The sequence below is a fragment of the Macrobrachium rosenbergii genome, chromosome 8 (genome assembly GCF_040412425.1).
Source record: "Macrobrachium rosenbergii isolate ZJJX-2024 chromosome 8, ASM4041242v1, whole genome shotgun sequence".
Classification (NCBI taxonomy): domain Eukaryota; kingdom Metazoa; phylum Arthropoda; class Malacostraca; order Decapoda; family Palaemonidae; genus Macrobrachium; species Macrobrachium rosenbergii.
In genome coordinates, this window is record NC_089748.1 from 61156334 (window position 1) to 61180469 (window position 24136).

Below are 24136 nucleotides of genomic sequence, written 5' to 3' on the forward strand. Positions count from 1 at the left end.
TCAGCTGGCGCCAAAACACTTCAAAGTTAGTTCATAAACAACGGATGATCGCTGCTATCCAGCAAGAAGTCTTGTGATTCCACATTACGAAGATTGAAGAGTGAACAGCATCAGGTGAGTTTTAAGACTTTAGGTGTATGCTTTTGTATTTGGTAAGATAAAACTTTACTATAATTGCGGCTTATGTATGAAGACTGCCTCCGTGATGACGACTCGCGGAACCAGTAAGGTTTTCCCATTTGTACTGTAGCCTACATCCTGTATGTTTAGATGGCAATAAATAGTCCAGGACTAGAAAGTACAGTTACTGTACATTGTTTAGCGAAGCTATGTGGTAAACTTCTGATAAACATCCCGTTAGCTATTAGCATAGCTTGTTAACCTAGACCATATATAGCCTAACCCAGACTGGGTGAAAATAGCAGCCTGTCGGAGGCGACAGCATAACTGTATGGGCACATAGCAAGTATATAATTGTGTTATGTAACTTGTGAACTTTTGTCACCTGAATAATCATTAGGTAATTCTTTACAAAAGGTCAGCATCAATATTTGGTGTTTGACCTTACTAAAATAATACAAAACCTCTTAATATGTACAGTAACTTAACACAACCACCTAACCTAACCTAGGGCGCCGTGGCCCTACCTAGGCCTAGCGGGGGACTTCGCCCCCCCTGAAGTTCATCCAACAAGGTAGGTGACCCGGTGGGAAACTGGGGTTATGGGTGGGGTATACCCCCCTGACAGGTGATATGCTCCCCCCAACCAACAAGCTAGGTGACCCGATGGGAATGCGGGGTTCTGGGTGGGGTATACCCCCAGGAGGGTGTTAGATGGCTATGTAACTCCTCCTGGCTTGAAGTTCATCCAACAAGGTAGGGGACCCGATGGGAAAGTGGGGTTACTGGTGGGGTATACCCCCGGGGCAGGTGATCTGCTCCCCCAACCAACAAGCTTGGGGACCTGATGGGAATGTGGGGTTCTGGGTGAGGTACACCCCGGGAGGTAGTGCAGCAGATTGCTGTAAAAATCGTTCAGATAGTGAAACAAGCATGAAATTTGGCACAAACATTCCTAAGACTACGCTCTCTTAGAAAAGGGCGCTGGCCACCTGAAAATCCAAGATGGCGGCTATTTTTCAAAATGGCCGCCATCTATGTTGAGATTCACTGGTTTGGGAGCATCTATTGGATGGAATATGCCAGTTTTTTTTTTAAACCTCGACTTTTAGGTTATAAAATGTTCCATACCACACATTTTATTGAAAACCCTTACTAAATGAATTGTAACCAAGATGGCGTACAAAATGGTTGCCATAAAAGTTTTTTTTTTATCCACAGCGCTAGCAGAACATAGAGACCAACTGTTTTTATTTAATGGTATATTCATGTGATCAGACAGTTTAACTAATATGCTATTTTCAACTGAAATAGTAATGGTATGGTCACATACAACATTGTGTCTAAGACTGTAACCATAAAAAAAAAAGAAGAGAAATACGGACTAAACGCAACCAATCTATGTATAGGTCTCTCAACCTACACCTTTGAAAAATTCGAGGATAAGAAGGTAGGCATAGCATGACACGTTGGATGCTCAAGCTAGATTATCTGCTGAAGAGAGGGCAATATTTATCTAGACTTCACATTTGCAAGTGCACAGAGCTGTGCAGGAAGACCCAGCTTGTAGCACTTGCACCTTTCCCTGACAGCCTGCTTTGCATCCACATTTGGTAAGCTGTTGGCAACTCTTGGCTAAGGGCGAGTTGGTTGTCAGAGGACTTGCCATGCTTCACCAGACTTTTGCCATCCCCACTCAGCAGGGTTCTCTGGCTGTGGCTGACACTGGGTGGCCTGCCCCACACACAACCAGCCTGGTACGCAGCACGCTTGGTGTGTTGGAGGAGAGCTCCTGGTTGGTGGAATGGCCTCATATGCCCTTTGTTTTCTGGCAAACATATCAAGTCTAGCCTCATCCACAGTGCCAGCAGTGCTGGATCTTTCATACATAAGTATGACAAACCTCTCCAGGACCTTCAGGTCACTCTCTTCCACTCTGAGAGGGTAGTGACTCAGTTTGGAGAACACAGTGGAGGCCTCTGGAAAGATGTTCCATGTCTGCCAGGCGGTCTTCTTGCCCTTGCTCCGGAAGGCTGACACTGTATCACAGCCTGTGAACGCATGGAAGAAGAGCATGCCATTCACCTTCTCCTGGCCCAGAGAGTTGCACAGGTCATGCACAGCAATCCAGCGCAGGCTCTGGCCTTGGCCAAATGCCACCCATAGCTTCTCTAGCCCTAGATTGTGGAGAGTGGAGAAAGCACTGACTGCAACGACAAGAACATCTGTGTCATTTGCTTTAACCGTGATGGTCTTGGCTCCATGTTCTGTGGCATATTTGGCATGGAGAAAGATGCGGGTGTCAGCTTCCTCATGAGAGCACTTTTCCAGTCCCTGAAGAGTAGCCTCATGAGTGCTGAGGACAACAGACCCTTTCGTGGCAATGACAACATTTGTGGCAGACATCTGGGCAACTTTGTCTGCCAGGAACTGGAACAACTCTGTCTTGTTGGCATCGTGTCTTGGAAATTGCGCCAGTTGGATGGAATTGTGTTCTTGTCTGTCACCTTGCGCCTTCCTCCTTGACCACGTTGGAGCCTGGTCTCAGCTTTGAGGCTGGATGTATTGTATACATCAAATACAAGATGTGATGATGTGTACTTGCTGCTATAGGATTGTATCACAGGCAAGAAGTTGCAAAGTGCATAGCCCTCAAAGGTCTTTCCTTTCTTTGGTGGCAGGCATGGACCAAAGCTGATCCATCTACAATGAGGACATCAGTCTTTGGTTCTTTGTCTTCTAGTGTAACATGACTCTCCAGGACCGAGGTCAGCTGAGACTTCTGACATGTGTACAGCCTACCACCCTCACTAAGGGAAGCTGGGAATGTTTGATTCTCGTGCTGGAAGAATTCCTGCAGATCACATTCACGGCTCTGACAGGATATAAATAGCTTTGAGAAAAGCTGGCAATCCTCCTTCAGAAGTTTCTGCTTTGACTGTTCTACAGGAGCAGCTTCTTGCCTGAAGAAGTCAGTTCTGTTCTTCTTTATTGGCTCATAGAAGGAGACTGCATTGTTTGCCAAAGAGTCTGAAAACTTCTGAAATTTAGTGCGGCCTCTGTCAAGGTGTGTCTGTAGAAGTTCTGCTGAGCTGGGGTGGGCAATGTCTTTGTTGTCAATGGAATACAGATCCTGGCTCTCTTCCTGAAAAGGACTTCCCAAGTGTTGCAAAGCCAATGACAGCTTGCTGACTCTCTCCAAGAATGTCTTCTGCGCATGAGGTGTTTGTTCATGGTGTGTTGTCTGCTCATTAGACTCCTTACTTTGAACCTCTGTTTCGTATGCAGACACCAAGCGGATGATCTCTGGGCCAGCCACCATCCATCTTCTGAGTGCTGACGGATCTTCAGTCAGCCCAATGGCTCCGCCACCAGCCTTTATAAAGGCATTGGTCTGCTCATGAGCTTGGTCAAGAGCCATTGCTGAGAACTGGCGACTGGTCTTGTGCACAACAAAGTTGCCAGCCTTGAACTCCTTGTGCAACTCTGGGTGTGAACTCTCTAGGGTAAGCATGTCCCTGAGGTGAATAGGCAGCCAACGAGCATAGTTTGTATTATTGTTGGAAAAGAAGTAGGGTATCAGCTCATGCAATGCCTGGCAGTAGAGGACAAAATTGGCCTCACGGAAGGACCTGATCAGTAGGAATATCACAAGTTCCATAGACAACACCATGTGCCAGAAGTGGAACTGTGGACTCTGCTGTCTTCGAAGGTCACACCACTCCTCAAACTCTAATGCCTGCTCATTGTTGTTTGCTTTCTCAGCACAGTAGTCAGTGTATGCTGTCCTCAGGAGTTTGTACAAACTAGAGGCTGTAACCTGGTGCATCTGCCGTGTCCTGGTTACACTTGCAGCTGACAGGAAGGATTCTGCAGTTCCAGATGAAGCAACTCCTGCCTCCACCAGAGCTCCTGTCCAACCACTGCCATGAAGAAGAGTACCAAGAGATGTCATTGCTGCCATCTCAATGTGCAGACCACCAAACATTACAGATACTTGTCTTCGCCATACTGATCAGGCCACTGCCACTGCACCTGCTTTGCTTTGCTACGGCATAGATTGGCTGATCAGCTGTGATTATGGGTATCTGGCCAGGGTTCAGAAAATCAGTGACATCCTGCACTTTCTGCATCACGTGTTTGATCGTAGCAACAGAATGAGCCTGATCACGCAGGAGAGGAAGCAATGAAGTTATGGTTACTTCAAATTCTGGGCTTCTCTTCATTGAAGCGTGATGAGCTGACCACGTCAGATTCACTGCATCATCTATTTCCTTGGTGACTATGACCTTGTCTAGCCACTGATACTCCAGTGCAAGCTGTGGCCCCAAGATATCTGTGGGTGGCTTTGGTATTGCAGTGTTTGGTGGCACAGGGTTCTTTGTTTGAAAGGAAGCTGGTGAGATGTTTGTGAATGTGTCTGGCAATTCAGGCACCGACCTCACTTTCTCAGGTGCAAACTTTGGTTGCTGTCTTTCCTGTCCAGTGTTCTCCTTGGTGGGGTGCTGAAATATGGAGATGCTAGTTCCATGGAAGGAGGTAGTGGCAGTAGTTGCAGATGGGTTGTGGTCGATGTTGTCCATCACTGCAGTGGTGAACAACCCTTTTTGCAGTACTGGGGACAGACCACACCCTCCTCCACATATTTGCTAACTGTGGCATCTCCTAACTGTGCAGAGACCTCCAGTACTCTGTCATAAGAGATACTGAGGCCATACTGATGTAGCATTTCAACCAGGTTTCTCTTCCTGGTTTTGGCATAGACTGAGAGTCCCATGTAGACTGGGAATGGTGTTTCTCTGTCTTTGGAGTGTCTATGAGTTGTTGCTCCCCTCTTTGTATCGGGAGTAGCAGTTGAACTGCATGAGCTGTGCAATGGCCTGGTCTGACTTTGATGCTCCAAATCGTAACTGTGACTTGATGTCAGCCCCATGCTCAACCATCCCTACAAACTGGAGCAGGAGAGGAGGCACAGAATTTCGTACACAAGCCTCAGAAAATGTGCCATCAAACCGTGACTGATGATCAAGTATAGACTTTCTGAGAATATTTGCTGCTTTAGCAATGATAACTGCCTCTGAAAGATCAGATGATTGAGCAAGTGCTTTTCCCACATCCTTTTGAAATGCAAGTAATACATCTCTGCCAGATTTATGAGCCTCAAGTTCTGGAATTTCTGCCAGAAGTTTGTCTTTGAGTCTCGTGGAATTTACACTGGTGACTCTACACCTAATTGTTCCAGACGTTGTTGGTAGAGGTGGCAAATATCTGCCAGCCGAAATGTGACTGGATCATCTGAACGAAGGTTGTTTTCAACAATGTATGTCATCAGTTCTGACAGAACTAGTGGATACACATCTGATTCTGACTCAGTGCTACCTTGGTCTTTCTCAAGGCTCCTCAGGTAGGACCTTTTTCTGTTGTAGAGGGCACAAAGACAGGCATGGTGATACTTAAACTCCTGTGCAATGACATCCCCACCAGTCAACTTAGCAAGGAGCTTGCCATCACTAAGTATCTCTGCACATTCACGCAATTTCAAGTCAAGGCCCTTAGTACTAGCCTGTCTGAGATCAGATGCAGGTGCCACTTTCTCACAGAAAATGCAAACTTCATTGTCATGACTGGTTCGGCGCAGTTTGCAAAGACTAGTCTCAGTGTTGCTGGTCTGGTCATTGGATTGTCGCTTTCTTGCACGGTCCAGTTTAGTGTTGTTAAACAACAAGCGACAGTTCACATGGTATTTTGCTGCATTTTTTCCTGAGAGTGGCCTCTATGCCATCACCTTCATCCAGCCTTGCTGGATCCATTATCAGTGGCATTTCATTAATTTCACTGAACATGGGAATGTTCCTTGCCAGCATTGTGTACCCATCATGGTCTAGGACATGATGACTTGGAGGTGATGTCAAGTGCTCACCTCTTTTGTCCTTCTGACAAAGACAACACAAACTCAGTTTGTTTTTCTACTGCTCAATATTGGATTGGCATCACATTCTGCCATGATTTCACTTTTGATTAAGGCCGAGGGTTATCCTTTACCACCTTAAACAAAGCACACATTCCTGTATGGGATTCAACTAGGTTCAAGTCCCTACACCTAGCCCAATCATTCATCCAGTGCCATTTAAGTCCCATGTGATCTGTACACCATCCGGGTAAGTACATGAACCATCATGTACAGCCCCATACCCTTGGCTCGGCTCTCCCGCTGGCACATCCTGTCTATTCAGGTGCGGCTATCTAACTATAGCTGGTCTGGGGCTGTTAGAAAGCATTTGGGACACTAAACTAAACTATACTACAACTACTAGTCTAAGACTACAGGATTAGTAAAGCTGGATTAGCTGGCACTGAACCCCATGCTGAGTTACACAGCAGTGATGTCACCAGTGTGCCCTGGTTGTGTGCAGACATACACTCTTTTACATTTATTAATTTTCCTTCAAAATTGATGAGTTATTCGAAAGAGATGGCCTCATTAGGATCTAAAACCACAGAAACCAAGATCCATGCTTAAAACGATAATTGTTGAACGGGCATTATTTCTCATTATAATTATTGTTTCTACCTTTTCTTGGCAGCCATATAGCCCCCATATTTAAAGGTAAACTGTACTGGGAAGCTACAGAAACATAATATTCACAAGAAATAGTATGGAAGAGCTTTACCATATTGCTAGAAGCAAATACATGCCATTCTAGTGAAAAATTAGCCAAAATCTGTCGATACTGGCCGCCATCTTGGAATTTGGCCGCCATATTAAATTTTTTGCGTGGCCAGCGCCCTTTTCTGATAGAGGGAACTTTAAAGAGCACTTGTGCAAAATTTCATGCTTGTTTCACTATCTGAACGATTCTTATGAAATATGCAATTATCTGCTGCACTAAGGGTGGTAGTTGGCTATGTAACGGCTCCCCCACTTGTTTCTGCCCTACAGTTCAGGGTACCCCTAGGGAAAGCGGGGTTACTGGGTAGGGTACACGGTGGAGGATGAGAAACCAGTCAAAATTTGAAATTTTTGGCACCACAGGCATATGAAACTATGAAATAAACAGAGAACAAACAAGAACATTAAGTGAGCCGACACAAAGACAACCCCAGCATTACTGCTGCCGCCCCAAGCACTTATAGGGGAGCCATCTGTTCATGTTTCCGCCTCTCACTGAGGAAATTCCGAGATTGGGGAGCTAACCCCCCCAAACCCCTAACTAACCAATCACGTTGCGATGTTAGCCCCTTGCTGAGGAAAACCCCCAAAACTTTACTGCTTAAAACGCTAACATGACTACCCATTAGTGGGGACTTTCCCACGCTTCCGGGGGTACACATATGTGTCCTGCGCAAGACAGAGGACCCTTACGGTCCCCACAGACGGCCCAAATCACTTCCGACGACTGCAATGAACTGTTAGTGTGTTTTCCTCATGCATTGCATGGTGCAACAGTGTCATCCCCCCAGACAAGTAATGAACATGCTGCAGACGAGTTTCAGCGCTCCCTACCTACTGTCGTTCACAAAGAAATGCCTTCCCCAACCCAGTACTAAACTCGGCAAAAGTCTATTTGTGCCCCAAAAACCAGTTTCCCCAAACTCATTATCCGCACCCCAACTCAGTTTCTTTACTTCCCCCAAAAGCCACATATGCATATACCCCCCCAAGCCAGTACTGAACCCAGTGCGAAAGTGTATTTGTGCCCCAAAAAAACAGTTTCTCCAAACTAGGTTTTCATAAGTCCCCCGCCCCTGGCTGCACTCACTGCCACTTGTTGCAACACAAATATCCACCCCAAGCCAGTACTGAATGTGACGCAGGAAATTTCAATGCCCCCTCCACTTTTCACACCCCAACTCCGTACCGTTGCTTCACGCCCAAACTGCAGTTTTACCCCAAAATAAGTTTTTCCCCACATACTTTAAACAGTAACCCCAGTACTGAATGGACCGTAAGTTATTCTGCACCCCAGAAAATTTTCTCCCAACACGGTTTTTTTCACACCCTGGGTTGCTTTCATTGCCCCTCTGTCACAGCCTACAGCAAGCCTTTTCAGCCCAACCGGTCCTGTTAACGCCGCCTAAGTTTCCCTCCCCACCCCCAAGTTCCTCACCCATTCCCTCCCCCAACAAGTATTGCGCTAAAACCCCCTACAATTCACCCCCCCTATAACCTACCAAACCCCCTACCTTCTACCCATGCCTACCCAACATAAAATCAGCAATTTGGGTGTTTAAATTCAGTGCAATGGCTGAATCCATTCTGTCGACTTCGCGCGTGCCTGAGCCGTTAACCCGGCACAGCTTACCACTAACCTGCGGTAACTGCTATGTCAGTTACTGTAATTTTTCCACTTACTACTTGGGCAACTACAAGCGGTTGATTAAGCTGCGCCAGGACCACGGCCTCCTCAAGACCCAGTGCTTTTACCTTCCTGCCCCTGTTTTTGCCTTGGGAACTTGCTTTTTCTGCACTTTTAGGTGTCCTGGTACCAGTGTTGGGTTTTGTTTGCTCACGGTTGGTTTTTGCCCCATTTCCATTGCTTGGCAGCATTCCTTCCCAACCCCCACCCCCACCCCTGTGGTTTTCTCAGTTACCCTCGCATTTGGGGTACGTGAGGCATTTCCTTCCTCCCCCGCCCCTGTTGCTCCCTCGCCGCTGCCCATGGCTCCCACTTGTTCTTGCGCACCTGTAACATAAACATTTCCACTTCAAACATTCTTGTTCCCCACCCGCAACCCCGCGTTCCCACACTTCCCCCTTACTTTTGAGTTAACGTAGGGGCAAATGACACTTGACCGCCAATAAGGAAACCCAACTCAGCTACCAGGAGGTCTAAAAGTGCAGGAAAAGCAAGTTCCCAAGGTAAAAACAGGCGCGGAACTACCTATAGAATTACCAATCATAATTTCTTCTTTTATTTGCATTAGACTTAAACAGACTTAAAAAGGACTTGGTGCAAAAATAGTATTCTAGACTTTGTAAAGGCTATATTCAGTTAAGTCTTATGTAGCCTATACCCTTGAGTGGTATTAACATAGCATAGGTAGTAGGATAAAATTCTAACTTTAAGACTTTAATCTTTAAAAATTCGATTTGCTGAAAAAATTCTATGGCTTATAGGGTTCAAGAATGTGTCCACGAAATATTATGCTAAAATTTGCCGTATTTCTCTAGTTATGGCCTAAAATGTAACAATAACTATAACCCATAAAACACCAGTAGCGCAAATGATTTAGTCTGGTTTAGTTTTTGCGATATATATTACGAAAACTTCCTTGAAATGAAATGTATAATGTCAATAATATCCTACTCGGCACCTTTTAGTTATTCCTAGGACAAACGCGCACACCATGACGCCGACTGTGGCGGAGAGTTGCCTATAAACTTCAAGCTAGAAGTACACGTTCTTCATGCTCATAGCCTTGACTGAACTCTGTATTTTCTGCGGTGTTTTGTTTTTTCACCGTGCCTAAAAGGTCAAGAGTTCACTTCATGCTTCTAGAATAAAAGCCAAGTGGAAAAGTCCAGGTGAAAGTAGAAGAAAGAGTTCAAGAAATTAGTGCCATAGAGGGAATGGAGCGACGGAGAGAAAGAGCGGTCGCCCATCAAAAGGCAGCGATCTCTGCTGACCAGAGACCAACCATCCACCCCTAAACGCCTCTTTATTTGTTCGTCACTAAAAGGGCAAAGATATTTTAGAAAAAGAAAGCAGTAGGCTGATATTATAGACGATCCTGAAAATAAAATGATCATAATAAGTGAAGCAAGACTTGATGAATTACTTGAATCACGAATCCCTAATTGTGAATGTAAAGTAATTCCCAGGATCCATTTGGCAAGGGATGGATTCGAGACACTAATAAAAAAGTGTAGGCAAGATCAGACAGGGGGGGACCAGGAACCTAAAATTTATAAGAATGTGTCTTAGGCACATAAATAATCAATTAATATTCTTATTTATAATCATTTTGCATTAATTAATACTCAAAAATAGAAATTAAAACCATAGAATTAATTATAACACAGTCTTTGAAGTCCCTTTTACTTTTTTATGTAACTAAAACTTTGAAGGCCCGTTTCTCAAAACATAATTTCACCTTTAAAATGCATCTCCTCCTTAGTATTGGACCAATCTAAATGAAATTTTAAATATAACATGGGGAAACATGGTAGATTAAAATGCTTTTTAATATTTTGAGTTTCTGATTTTTGGCAATTTTTTTTCTGTAATTTTTTCAGGAAAATTTCATTAAAAAAAAAAAAAATTCATATCTCGAAAAATAATTGAAAAATCAAAATCCCAGGCTTTGTATCGAAGGTCCATATGTGTTTTATACTGGTTCAAATCTCATCCCTTAAAACCAAAAAAGCAAAGGAGGAGATGCATTTTGAAAATGGCCATTTTTGGAAAAATGCTCTGGTCACAAAACCTAAGGTCACTGAACGAAAATTTTTCCCCAGAAGTTCCACACAATATCCTTTAACAAACCCCTATATATCAACAACCTGTCGTTAAAAAGTCGGAAACCGGCCGATCCCCTTAAGGCTTACATTCCAGTTTAGTCTTATGTCCTATGTGCATAGGTAGTAGAATAACAAGGTAAAGTGGCAGTCCCTTTTTAAAGGAATACCTGATATTAGCTTAAAATCAGCTTGGCTGAGTATCAAGCAAAATAGTCATGGCTAGATTTTGCAGGAGGTTATAAGTTAAGAGAGAACTTAACAAGATCTTTTATGACCAGCTTAATGTGGATTATATTAGAAGTATATTAACCTATGCCAGCTAAAACAATAGCTTGGGTTAAATAAATTGGTTCATAGACTAGCCTAAACGGTATAATTTACTTCACTTGTTCCAGTTACTATGATATGCTTTGTGACCCTTTATTTTGTTTTCTCATTTATTCTACAAGGAATTTTGCCTGTATTACTATGGTGGTAACTACACATGGATCAGTGTGTTTGTCCTAAGTGTGGCAGGAAGTGCCAGCTAGACCTCAGCCCAAAATCATGGAGATGTGAAAGATGTACTGTACTTTGTGCCTGCCCCAAGAAAGCTTGTGGTCAACCTTGTTACCTTCTTCAATCTTTGTTTAAGGAACCTGGTTTCTCAGTTTGATCTGGATATTGCTTTTAGTGTGCTCTTGGCAGTTCCTTGAAGTAGTTCACTGAAGAGTCTAGCACAGAAAGCAGCCTTGAATGAATCCCTATGTTATCAGTTCACCTCCTGTGATCCACAGTAGACATTCCTCTTTCCTCTTAGAATTATGTTCTTTCTGTGCATCCCACTATTTCTTTATTGCCAGTATTACAATGTTGCTCAAAATTTAGGTGCCACTACCGGTATTTATTTTGGCTGTAGTGATCCACAGTAGCTATTCCCCTTTCTTCCTAGAGTTATGCTCTCCTGTGCATCCAGTATTTCTTTATTGCCAGTAGTACAATACTGCTTAAAACTTAGCTACCAGTATTTATTTTGGCTAGTGATCCACAGTAACTATACATCCTGCCAGTACCAATATACTACGGTATATGTATAATTATTTTTACCAACTAATGCTTCCTCTTTTTACCTGCAAGTTAACCGTATACATACTAGGAGCTTCAATTCATTCCAGAGATGTATAGCTGCAGTATTTGTAATGACTCTCTGCCATCATTTGTTTCATATTTCAATCACTATAGGCTACACAGAAATGAGATTAGTATGTGTATTCCATGCCCACTTGAAGGCTGTGAGCAAAATTTTTAAAATACTCCACGTTCATGAGCCACATTCATAGATTTCATAGAAATATTGCTAACCGAGCCAAAATTGCAAAGTATGATGTTGAAAACTGTCATTTGAAGTGTGGAGTAGTACTTTGTGAATCACATTCTTCATCTGTCCCTGATTTTCTTTGTCATTTGAGCTGTCATATTAGAGAAGGCACTAGTATATCATGTCCTTTTAAAAATTGTGATTCAACATTCTCAAAAAAAAACAAGCTTTTCCTCTCATATAGCGAGGAAGCATGGAGCTTCAAGCAGCAGTAGACTTATCTCTGATTCGTATATAATAGAGTCAGAGGAAAGCGAATCAGATTTACACTTAGATCTCATCTTGAATGATAATACTGATCCAGTGGATATCAGTACAGAATATGATACCTGTAATGTGCACGAACATGCAAACTTAAGAGAAGGGTTTCTAAAGAATTTAGGACTATTTTATCTAAAACTCCAGAGTAAATGTTTTATACCCGCATCCACAGTTCAACTCATAGTTGAAGAATTAACAGAAATCAGTGTCCTGGAAAAGAGTCATATTTCATGGACACTACAAAACAAACTAAGTAGCTTCAGTATTGATAGAAATATTTTCCATGAAATTGACAGTATCATATTGAATGATAATTTGTTTAGAGATGCCCACAGCGATGTGTTTCGGACTGATTATAGTCGTAAAGTTTTCTATAAAAAGCATTTTGCGTATGTTGCTCCAGTTCAGATGAATTTGGGTCTTAGCAAATATGGCAAAAACCGTACATTCCAGTATGTGCCAGTAAAGGAAACACTTAAATGTTTGTTGAATGAAAAATCTGTTCAGGCAAACTTCAAAAACACCAATTCATATGGTACTGAACTTGAGGACTTCTGTGATGGCTCTGCTTATAAATCACATTCATTGTTTTCCTCTGACCACAAAGCCTTGTCAATCATTCTGTACCAAGATCCATTTGAAGTGGTTAACCCATTAGGCTCCGGTAAGAAAATACACAAAGTTCTTGGGGTCTATATGATACTTGGAAATCTGCATCCATCATGTCAGTCTGCTGTTGATCACATTCAACTTGTACTTCTATGTACTGAAAGTGATCTTAAGGAATTTGGTCAGGAATCCCTATTTGGTGCCTTGGTGGCAGACTTAAAAGATATTGAGAAAAATGGAATTAAAATCAATGGAAACAGTGTGAAAGGAACGCTTTTTTCCATTGGTGACAATTTAGGTTCCCATGGAATTGGAGGTTTTACTGAGAACTTTAGTAACTCTGCATATTTTTGTCGCTATTGCCTCATAACAAGGGAAGAGTTTTTAAGGTGTCCATGGCAAGCTGGAAATGTCAGAACACCCGAGTCTTACGACAGAGATGTTGGTTCAGATGATGGTGAATGTCATGGCATTAAGTTTAATTCCATTCTTAATGACCTTACATATTACCATGTATGTCAACCAGGATTACCTCCTTGTCTTGGCCATGATTTATTCGAAGGTGTGGTTAGTTATGACCTGTCACTTTACCTGAATCGTATGGTAAAAATAAAGAATTGGTTTTCTTATGAGCTACTGAACTCTTGCATTACTAATTTTCAGTTACATGGTACAGATGTTGCTAATAAACCATGTAAAGTCAACATGAATTCACAAACACTTGGAGGCCATGCTGTTCAGAACTGGTATTTGTTACGCTTCTTGCCATTTTTTGTGGGCGATCTTATTCAGAACTATGAAGATGAGTTGTGGAAACTTTGCTTGCAACTCTGAGAAATTGTGAACTATATTTGTGCTCCAACAATATCTCTGGCACAAGTAGCATATTTACAAATACTCATAAATGAGTATCTTGAAAACCGATTTACACTGTTTCCAGATGTACTTCTGAAGCCAAAACACCATTATCTTGTTCATTACCCTGAGCTTATTTTAAAGTTTGGACCACTTATAAGGTTGTGGGCAATGCGCTTTGAAGCAAAACATTCATATTTCAAAAGATGCATTCGTGCTGCACAAAATTATATCAATGTAACCTTGACTATGGAAGAGAGACACCAAATGCTGCAAGCAATGTATTCATCCGGTACTCGGTTCCCTGGAGTTTATGAGATGGCCAAAGGTCTCTCCTTTTACTGTGACTCTTATTCTGACAATATACAGAGAGCAGTCAAGTCATTAAATTTAAGTGGCAGAAGTACCTCTGTGTCTGACATAATCACTGTTAGGGGTATTTCATATAAAAGAGGTGATTATGTAGTTGTGGACACCTCAGATTTTGGTTATTCATGTTTTGCAATAATCACTATGGTTCTGTCACACAAAGGCAGTTTAGTTTATTTTCTTGTGCAGATGGTAGACACTGTTTATGAATACGGTTTTGGACTGTATGAAGTGAAAGAAAAATTAGTCAAATCAAATGTATTAACATTAATGATCTTAAAGACCTTTGTCCGCATGCATACAATATAGGTTGAAAGAAATACATAGCAATTAAACAGCAGACTTTGACAGTAGGTTGAATGTATATGTTCAGCATTTTCCAAAGTATTTTTTTTTATTTGACTTCATACTCCATCATCCAGTTCTGCATACCAAGCTTTCATCAGATTTTTAGTTTGCTTATTTCATATTTACCCACCAGACCACAATAACAATCTCTTACTGTACTCTTTTCCGCCATTCTTTCCTAACTAACCAGAATGAACTGGGAGGAAGAACTGACAGGGAGTGTTCGCCATCATCTCTCAGGCCTCTGTGAAGAAAAGGTTAGTTTGATAGACAAAGTGCATTTTTTCAGTTCATGAAAACCTCTGGATAGAAATAAATAAAACTAATGCAGAAATAATGTCTTTAGCTTTAATTTTATGCATTCATTTTTACTCAAATACTGGAAGCCTGTAAATTCTTGGATATAATGCCTATACCTACATACTACCGTAATAAAAACAGTTTTTGTTCTAATGTGTGAATATTGCTTGCCATTATTTAGCAACAATTAATTTAGTTTAGAAATTTCTTAAAAGCACAATTAACCTAGTAAGTGTAAAACCATCATATTAAATTCAAATTAAGTATCAGTAACAAAATAGCTTTTCTGCCAGCACAGGTGGAAATTTACTGAAACAACTAAGTTTAAAATGGATAGCATTAAGTTCTTTTTTATCTATAGGTTCAACAAGTTGTGGCCCATTTAATAGAAGTAACTGGTGTGGAGAGTATGGAAGACACTGCAGTCTTGTGACAGAAGCTGACCTAACAGAGATTTTAAAACCTCTCCAGTCAAGAAAACTTATAGCAGGGTGGAAGCCCAAGGGATCTGGTGGGTTCTGCTTTATAATTGTATTTTTTTCTGGTTCCTTATTTTATCATGGGTGTCTTTTTTAAAAAATTTGGGTATCTTGGTGTCTATAGCTTTCAATATATAAACTTTATTTTCACCCACCTGTAGGCTTTTCTACCTACTACCTTCCTTTCCTTGCTTGGTTATTTGTATGGCTTCTGTTCCTCCTCACAGCTTGGTTAATCTCAGCACTCCACCAGAACTTATTTGTTTGTTACTGATTCTTCTTTACAGAAGGAGTTTCTACCTCACCACTACCGCAGCCACCTCAGAGAGTACCCATGCTGGTACTGGATGATATTCCAGGCCCAGTAAATTCAGAGTGGGTTTATGATATCACTATACCATGGGAAAATGCACCACCAGAACTGCGCAGAGCCTTGAAGAATGAGGTGCCACAAACTCCTTCATTAAGGAGACGATTGGTGCAAATAGTGGTTGAAGCCAGCCAAAAAAATCAACGAAGATAAGTAAGAGACAAATGTCGGTGATTAGCAAAAAAATAACCAATGAATATCCAAAGTCTTTTCTTGACACTTTCTCTGGTGAAATAGTTGGAACGGGTCATGATTCTCTCCTAAAGCAACTCCTATGTAGATATGAGAATATAAGGAGACATGCCAGTACTCCAACACAGAAAAAAAAAGAAGTCCCAAAAGATTCCAAAAGGGATAGCTACGGTTGCCTAAATCCTACACCGTTGTTACCCGAAGAAGAAACGGAAGAAAATTTGGAAGAAATCAGACAGGAATTAGCACGTAAAGTTCAGCTGCCACCGACAGCTGAACTCAAGTCATTACTTAACAGGACATATTATGCCCAGAGAAGGGCTATTAATGATAAGTTGACACTGCATGAATTACAAGCAAAATGGCCTTTTCTGTTTAAAGAAGTTGGCATGGAAGTGCACTTCAGAAATTTATTAGGGATTCCAATGAAGGAAACTCTGCAAAAGATGATTAGCCTTAGAGGGCCTAAATTTCTTAAATTCTTTGAAGAAAATTTTCTGTCCAATAAGAAACTTGCAGATGCACTTGCTGAATTAAACACTGTGCGCAGTGTAGTCGATAATGATCGACCCATTTTAGCAACAGTCATGTATGTGCTCTGCCACATTTTCGGAGAGGATCCAGATTTCCTCTTCAGACACGTGACTGTGGCTGCAGAAGTCAGTAGCTTGGTGTTACCAGCAACACCATGCCTCATAGCAGTTGGTAAGCTGTATTTCTGGAAGAATCAAAAGTTTTAAAGTAGTTGTTGTTTATGTAAACAATGTGATAACTTTTTCATTAACAATTGTAGATCCTAGGCCTACTTGAAGTTTGCAAAATTGGGGAAGGTTTATTTTCCATCTAAATCATTAAATCATATAATTATTAAATACTATATATATAAGTGGGATTGCATGTGACTCTAAATCAGATCATTCCTATACCCTTAATACATTATAGTAAGATTTCTTAACACTGCATGCTTATGCTCTGAAACTTTTAATTTGAAACCACCTTTATACTTGATTTTATTTCAAACATCATACCTTTCTTCGTTGTTTGTGATGCTCCATGTGATCCTCTTTCTAATTCCACATCTCGACTTTTCATGCTACTGTTCCTAATATACTATTTTCAGAACTGTCTTTATTTGCACACTGTTACTACCTTTAAACTTCTCTGCTCCTATTTCCATTCTATATAACTCAAAATTTTTGCCTTTCATAGTATGTATGTACTGTTGTATGAGTGTAATGTGCAATGATTTGTACTTGAATTCTGCAACTTCCTCAGGTACCTTATTATTTGTTAATCTGCATTCTGATACATGATGTATCCATACACTGTCTTGTGTGGCAAAGTCCATAATTTTTTTATGTATTATCAGGAAACTCTTCCTACCAGTTGTTAGTGTTTGGCTTTCTAATTGTCACCCACTGTCAAAATAATTTTTTTTCTGGGCAGTTTCTGCAATAAACAGTGCTTCACTTAAATATTATACAGTATATAGATTGGCATTTGCCTCTGTTTTCTCAAACAATTCAAGTCTCTATTCCCACCACACATGCTATAACAAAATTCTATTGTTACAGTATTTCACAAAGGCTTAATTTTTAGGAACATCGATGCTCCAGGCTACCCACTTCATGGTTGCATTTGATGGAAGAGTCATCAACTCAGACTTGACTTCACTCGTTGCTGCGATGTCCATGGTTTTCGCAGCCTACTATATATTTGGTATTCATTACCCATCAGAAGCTTCAGTCACACTGGAATTCATGCAGAGGTAAGCTGTTGTAATAAGTTAATTGATTTTTTTTAATTTGAGCATATTAGGCAAGTACAACATTAAAAGTTTTTTTCTTTAGGTGTAAGTGGTTATTGGCATAATTCCTTTAATAGGTGTGGCCCGTACATGCAGGAGATGCAAGTGAGATGAAAATATTGATTAATCTGGCCAAAATCACTATCTCTGACCACCTGACTTGTACAGGCCTATTGCTGTAAATGGTTTAAAAAGATATCACAGAAAAAAACTAGAAAGATAGATGAACCACACTGTGGTAGTGAAAAAAGTTTTGCATTCGAACTAAATTTCTCCAGATTATTCTTTCTTCTTAAGTAGACTATCTCAATACTGAGGATAGCAATGAGCATAAAAACACCATAGCTGAATTTATACTGGGACGTTACGCCAAAAAATCACAGAAACGAGTCGTAAAAAAACATTAAAAATGTATCGTTAAGTAGGAGCGCCCGTTGTACCGAAAAGAATCATCAAGTCCAGACCATTCCTACTTCATTCTTCAGAAGATATGTACAGATAAAACATGTATTAGTAATAAGAACAATGTAGGATTGTTCTGGACTTGATGATCTGGCAATAAGGTTTTATGACGCCTTTTTTGGCTTCTTTTTGGTAGACTGTCACACCTACTTAACGATATGTTTTTTTTTGTTTTGTATGACTTGTAATGTTAGCATTTGGTTAATAATGTTTGTTTGCTAAGAATATTGATATGCTTTAATTGTAAGGAACTGGACTTTTTCACATAGCTACCGATGTTACTGTCTTTGCACTTAATTTCTGCCTGTACCATATTTCATAAAATTATTCCAACAGAAAAGAAAAAAGTTTATCACCAAGTAAACATTTCTCTGAGCAGCTCTGTGAAAGTTGCTCAAGATAAGCTTGCTCATTGAGCAAAATTGTGTGTGTGTAAAAGTACCAGTTAGATCATCAGTATAATGTTTTGGCACATACAGTGTGTTTCAGACCCTGCACTATTTTTTGACAGTAGAGTGGATTACCCAAAGGGACTGGTTAATGTAACAATGTTAGTGTGGAGTATCTGTCACGTCAGTAGGGAGGCTTCACCTTACTCTACCACCCCTACTCTCTCTTTTCGCTCTTCAGGCTACTCTGGCCCTTTTATCTGTCACTATCAAGTATAAATATACCAGTAATGAATGCATCAATTATATAAAATTAATATAGGCTATAAAGCATGTTTCAATGCATAGAGATTTAAACGGTTTTGAAGCGAGAGCACCTAAGTAATTTAGATTTAAATGTCCATGTACTGTACTTTGTAATGTGTGTGGTGGTCAGCAGTTGATTTACAGTATTTTTACCATCATGCTCATATTCTTGTAATTTTTACAGGTGTTTCTTCAAAATAAATCCGGAAAAAGGGACAAAAAATACCAGAACGAAGAAAAAAGTGGCACATACCCATCCAAGAATACTAAAGTTCATTGCAGAGTTTTCTGCATTTGAGCTTATGGAATAAGGAATGAAAAAGCTTTCACTCTCTTCTCCATCATCACTGCCAATCTGGTTATATTTCTTTGCCAACTGTATTAATAATTAATGGAAAATTTGGTGCTGAAAAAATTGACTAAAATCAGTTTTTCAAGAATAAAGTTTTTGAAAGTTAATCTTCTCATTGTTTTCTCCAATTGGATATATGACCTGCGCGAGGAATTTTGTTAGTATTTATAATTGTAAATTTGCAAACAAAAATGCAAAGAAATATTAGAAAATTAAAAAATTAGAAAATTCATGTATAAATCCCAAAAAGTTACTGCACACCCGATGTCAAGTAAATTTACATAAATATTTTACATGTATAGAATTTGTTACCGATTTTAGTTTTTATCTCTTTTGATATTGTATGAGATGTAATTATAATTTCACAAAATAAATTTATTAGAAAAAACATGTATATAACTAGGTAAAATTTACAATTATCTTATAAAAAGAAGCCCCACAAGGAAGGTAGGAAAAATTTTTTAGAATGATTTTTTTCACCTTTGATGTGTTTTTTTCTTAAATTGGCCACCTCAAAGTTTTGCCGGGCGGGGTTGTAGCACAGTGATACAGTGAACCCCCAGTATTTGCGGGGGATGCACCCCACACACCCCTGCAAATAGCTAAAATCTGCGAATACTTAAAACCCCTCTAAAAACACTTAGAACTGCCCATTTTGATAGTTTAAAAATGCATATACCTGAGTATTTTAATAGTTTTATCTCAAAAAGTGCATTTATTCTTGAAAATTATATGAAAACAGTAATTAGTGAATATTTCTCAGTGAAAAATACCGCGAATGGACGAATTTTCCGCGAATAATGGCTAGATATGTTCCACAGAGAAACCCACGAATATGGGGTTTTACGTTATGTATTTTCACCCGTATTTGAGAAAATCACGTAAAAATATTAACCGTAAATTATACGGTACGTTACGGGTTAACTTAACAGTAAAACCATAAATTTTACAGTTAAAATTTTTACGGGATTTTCTCAGAAAATACGGTACATTAAAAATTACGGGACCCGTTTTTAAAACGGTAAATGCCTGGCAAAATTACTGCCAGGATTTTTACCGTTTTTTCAACGGAAAATTTTTAACAGTGTAGGACTGACATCGAAGACAGAAAGCGGAGGTTTACTTCCTACCTCTTTCCTCTAGGAAACCGCAATTCAATGTACGGATTCGCGCCATTTATATTCTACTTCGACAAAGAGATATTTGAATTCCCGATCAGTATCAGGAGAGAGAGAGAGAGAGAGAGAGAGAGAGAGAGAGAGAGAGAGAGAGAGAGAGAGAGAGAGAGAGAACCTTCATCTATATGTGCCACGTGCCAGACAGGTCTGAGGTTTGAATTTACTTTTTATAATAAAATACCTCAAGAATTTTCTAAGTATCATTTCTCAACAGAGCTAATTAAAGGTTAGTCTAACAAGTGCGATTAATTATCTATGAAATCTATGTGCATTGCTGGACTTTAGTTTTAATGTCGATATTCATAACTAGTAATGAAAATAACTGCATGCATACACACACACACACACACACACACACACACACACACACACACACACACATATATATATATATATATATATATATATATATATATATATATATGTAACTGATTGAGAACTACGAGACCGGAGGCTCCAGATGAGCGGAAGTTTGAGGAAATAAAAGCGGAAGAAAAACTCTGAAGCAATGAAGATGATGATGATGATAATAATAAATTGTTTTCTGTTATTTTGGGTAAAAATGTTTGAAGAAAAGCCTTCATATTCATTTGAAATTTATCTGACATGCAAACAATAAATATCATTTAGTTGACATCAAAATATTTGGCGTTTTCATTTCTGTATTATCGAATCGATAAATCTGAAAATCATAAAGACATAGTATTCATTTTTGCCTTCTGTTTAATTTATATCGAAAAGGATTACGTCTCTTTTATCTAGGAATTTTCCTAAAACCTAAATTATTGTTGTTGATGACAACCTGTTATGTTCCTGCCACTATGCCGTTCGAACATCATTCCACTCTTCACACCAGAAAAGTAGCTGGTTCATCCATGTTACAGCCAGGAAAAGAGTCTTATCAATTTTCTTCTCTCTGACATTTGGGAAAAAAATTCGGGATCTGACGCTGTAATTAAGAGCAGGCGGGGATGAGTTTCGTTAATATTCATCAGTGCAGACAGAATGATATCCGATATAAAGTGTATTCAGGCACTCTTTTATAATGGACTTCCTCAAATACAGTCATGATGTACAAACAAAATCCCTGTATGATTCTGGACCATTCGACCAAAGAATACTCATGTTTGGTACAAATAAAAACTTAAAATATCTAGGGGAAACCTCTCATTGGTTTTAGATGGAACGTTTAAAACTGTGCCTCTGGATTTTTTTTCGCAACTTTATACAGTTCATGCACTTATTAATGGTCAAACAGTACCATTGATTTACATTCTTTTAACCGACAAAAGCCAAGCAACATACACTGCTGTGCTGGAACAATTGAAAAACTTAATAAATGAGCTAACTCCAGAAACTGTCATGGTTGATTGTGAAATTGCTATGATCAATAGTCTGCGTGCTTTTCCTCACACCCAATAAAGTGTTGTTTTTTTCACTTGAGCTCAGAACATTTATAGAAAGCTACAGATTTGTGGATTTCAGCAGCGTTTATCAAAATGATAAAGAGTTTTCGGTTAACATGAAAATGATAGCTGCTATTGCCTTTGTCCCATCACATGATGTTGAAATGGCTTTTGAACGCCCAAATGCGAAACACTACCTCCAGAAACCCACCAATTACAGGATTATTTTGAAGATACGTATATCGGACGATTATGCATGACGAGGACGACGTCAACCTATGTTTGAACCTAATTTATGGAATATGTATGACGGGGCAATTCTGTGGAAGAGGAAGTTCCGAGCAACGAACAATTTCTAACATGTATTAAAAGAGTTACAACAAATAAACAAGGCAGCAGGTTTTTTCTAGGAAACAATTATTTGATGTTTCAAGGCAAATTATATCAGTTGCCAATTAGAAAACGTTTAGAAAATTTCTAACTTATGTATTAAAAGTCAAGTCCTTTTATTTATTTTTATTGACAATCTTCAACATAATTTTTAAAATAAAGTAATTTTTATTTTTATTGAATAATAAAATAAATTTTCAATGTGCATTGCAGGTTTTGATAAAGAACCTTCTTCCAAATATCTGGCTAAAAATTAGACGATTTAAGATATTTCGAGTAAAAGTCATTTGCAAATTACTTTCCAAGAGTTTTAAACATAACCCGTAGTTTTAATCAGAAATTTTCCGTAAAAATATACGGTTCCCAGCCGTATTTCAGTAAAACGGGCGACCGTACTTTTTACCCTACAATGTTATTGCCTTTTACGGGTGAGTTACAGTAATATCATTCCTATAAGGCCAACCACCTGAAATTACGGAGCACTTCCGTATTTTGAGGTATAGTCCCTATCATAATGGTTCATATAACTTAAATGTTTTCTGACAGAATTATGTTAAATGTTAAGACTAAGCCTATATGAAACATTAAAAGCTTCAATTTTTCTTCTAAATCATTAAAAGTACAATATTGTAGAAGTTATTAGTTTTATTATTATCGCATTGGCATCTGTCTATATGAAGTTGCCATCCGCTTCCATCCCACGTAACTACAAATTTATTAGTTTATTACTATTATAATAATATACTTGTACATTTACCATTCCAATCTTACGTTTTATGAAACAGGCAAGATATAAAAGTTCCACTGTATATTCAAAGGACCAAAACCATCATCTATACTACAATTATCCCGATCAGATACGCACTTCGCAATGCTAGTGTTTTCATGTCGCCTATCAGCTGGCGCCAAAACACTTCAAGTTCAAAGTTAGTTCATAAACAACGGATGATCTCTGCTATCCAGCAAGAAGTCTTGTGATTCCACATTACGAAGATTGAAGAGTGAACAGCATCAGGTGAGTTTTAAGACTTTAGGTGTATGCTTTTGTATTTAGTAAGATAAAACTTTACTATAATTGCGGCTTATGTATGAAGACTGCCTCCGTGATGACGACTCATGGAACCAGTTAGGTTTTCCCATTTGTACTGTACATCCTGTATGTTTAGATGGCAATAAATAATCCAGGACTAGAAAGTACAGTTACTGTACATTGTTTAGCGAAGCTATGTGGTAAACTTCTGATAAACATCCCGTTAGCTATTAGCATAGCTTGTTAACCTAGACCATATATAGCCTAACCCAGACTGGGTGAAAATAGCAGCCTGTCGGAGGCGACAGCCTAACTGTATGGGCACATAGCAAGTATATAATTGTGTTATGTAACTTGTGAACTTTTGTCACCTGAATAATCATTAGGTAATTCTTTACAAAAGGTCCGCATCAATATTTGGTGTTTAACCTTACTAAAATAATACAAAACCTCTTAATATGTAAAGTAACTTAACACAACCACCTAACCTAACCTAGGGCGCTGTGCCCCTACCTAGGCCTAGCGGGGGGGGCTTCGCCCCCTCTGCGACCCCCCCTTAAGGGCACAACCCAACACATCAAACAAACACCAAATATTGATGCGGGCCTTTTGTAAAGAATTACGAAATCATTATTAGACAGTATCCTAAATTAGACCAAGAGCCAGTGATGTGATGTCTTCCTTGCTTTAACATTGTACTTTTGGCTGCTATTTTATAGAGGGCTGGTGGACCATGTAGGCTACTAAAGGTTTCTATTTTAAATAAGTAAATCAAATAGCCTAAGAGTGATACCTATAAACAACACTCTGGGTTAGACAAAGTAACAAACTGACAAGGATGATACATGCTAACTTTTATATAGCCTGTACATTTAGGTGAGAATAATTAATCATAAGGTAGAACTATATAGTAGACCGTAATGGTGACGACACAACTTGACGTTTTCTATAGTTTTTGGCTGCTAATTTGAATTTACTGTCCATTATTGGCACTCCAGCCTAATTAACCTGTAATTAGCCCCTGAAGTTCATCCAACAAGGTAGGTGACCCGATGGGAAACTGGGGTTATGGGTGGGGTATAGCCCCTGACAGG

The 24136-nt window shown here is 39.5% G+C and overlaps 1 long non-coding RNA gene across 1 annotated transcript; it reads left to right on the plus strand.

Annotated features, from left to right (window-relative positions):
* The first annotated feature begins 7 nt into the window (after positions 1-7).
* LOC136841275 (uncharacterized) lies at positions 8-19135 on the plus strand. Its single transcript, XR_010853865.1, has 5 exons — positions 8-114; positions 14572-14638; positions 15043-15192; positions 17322-17490; positions 18871-19135. It is a non-coding gene; the product is annotated as an uncharacterized lncRNA (long non-coding RNA).
* The last annotated feature ends 5001 nt before the right edge of the window (positions 19136-24136 follow it).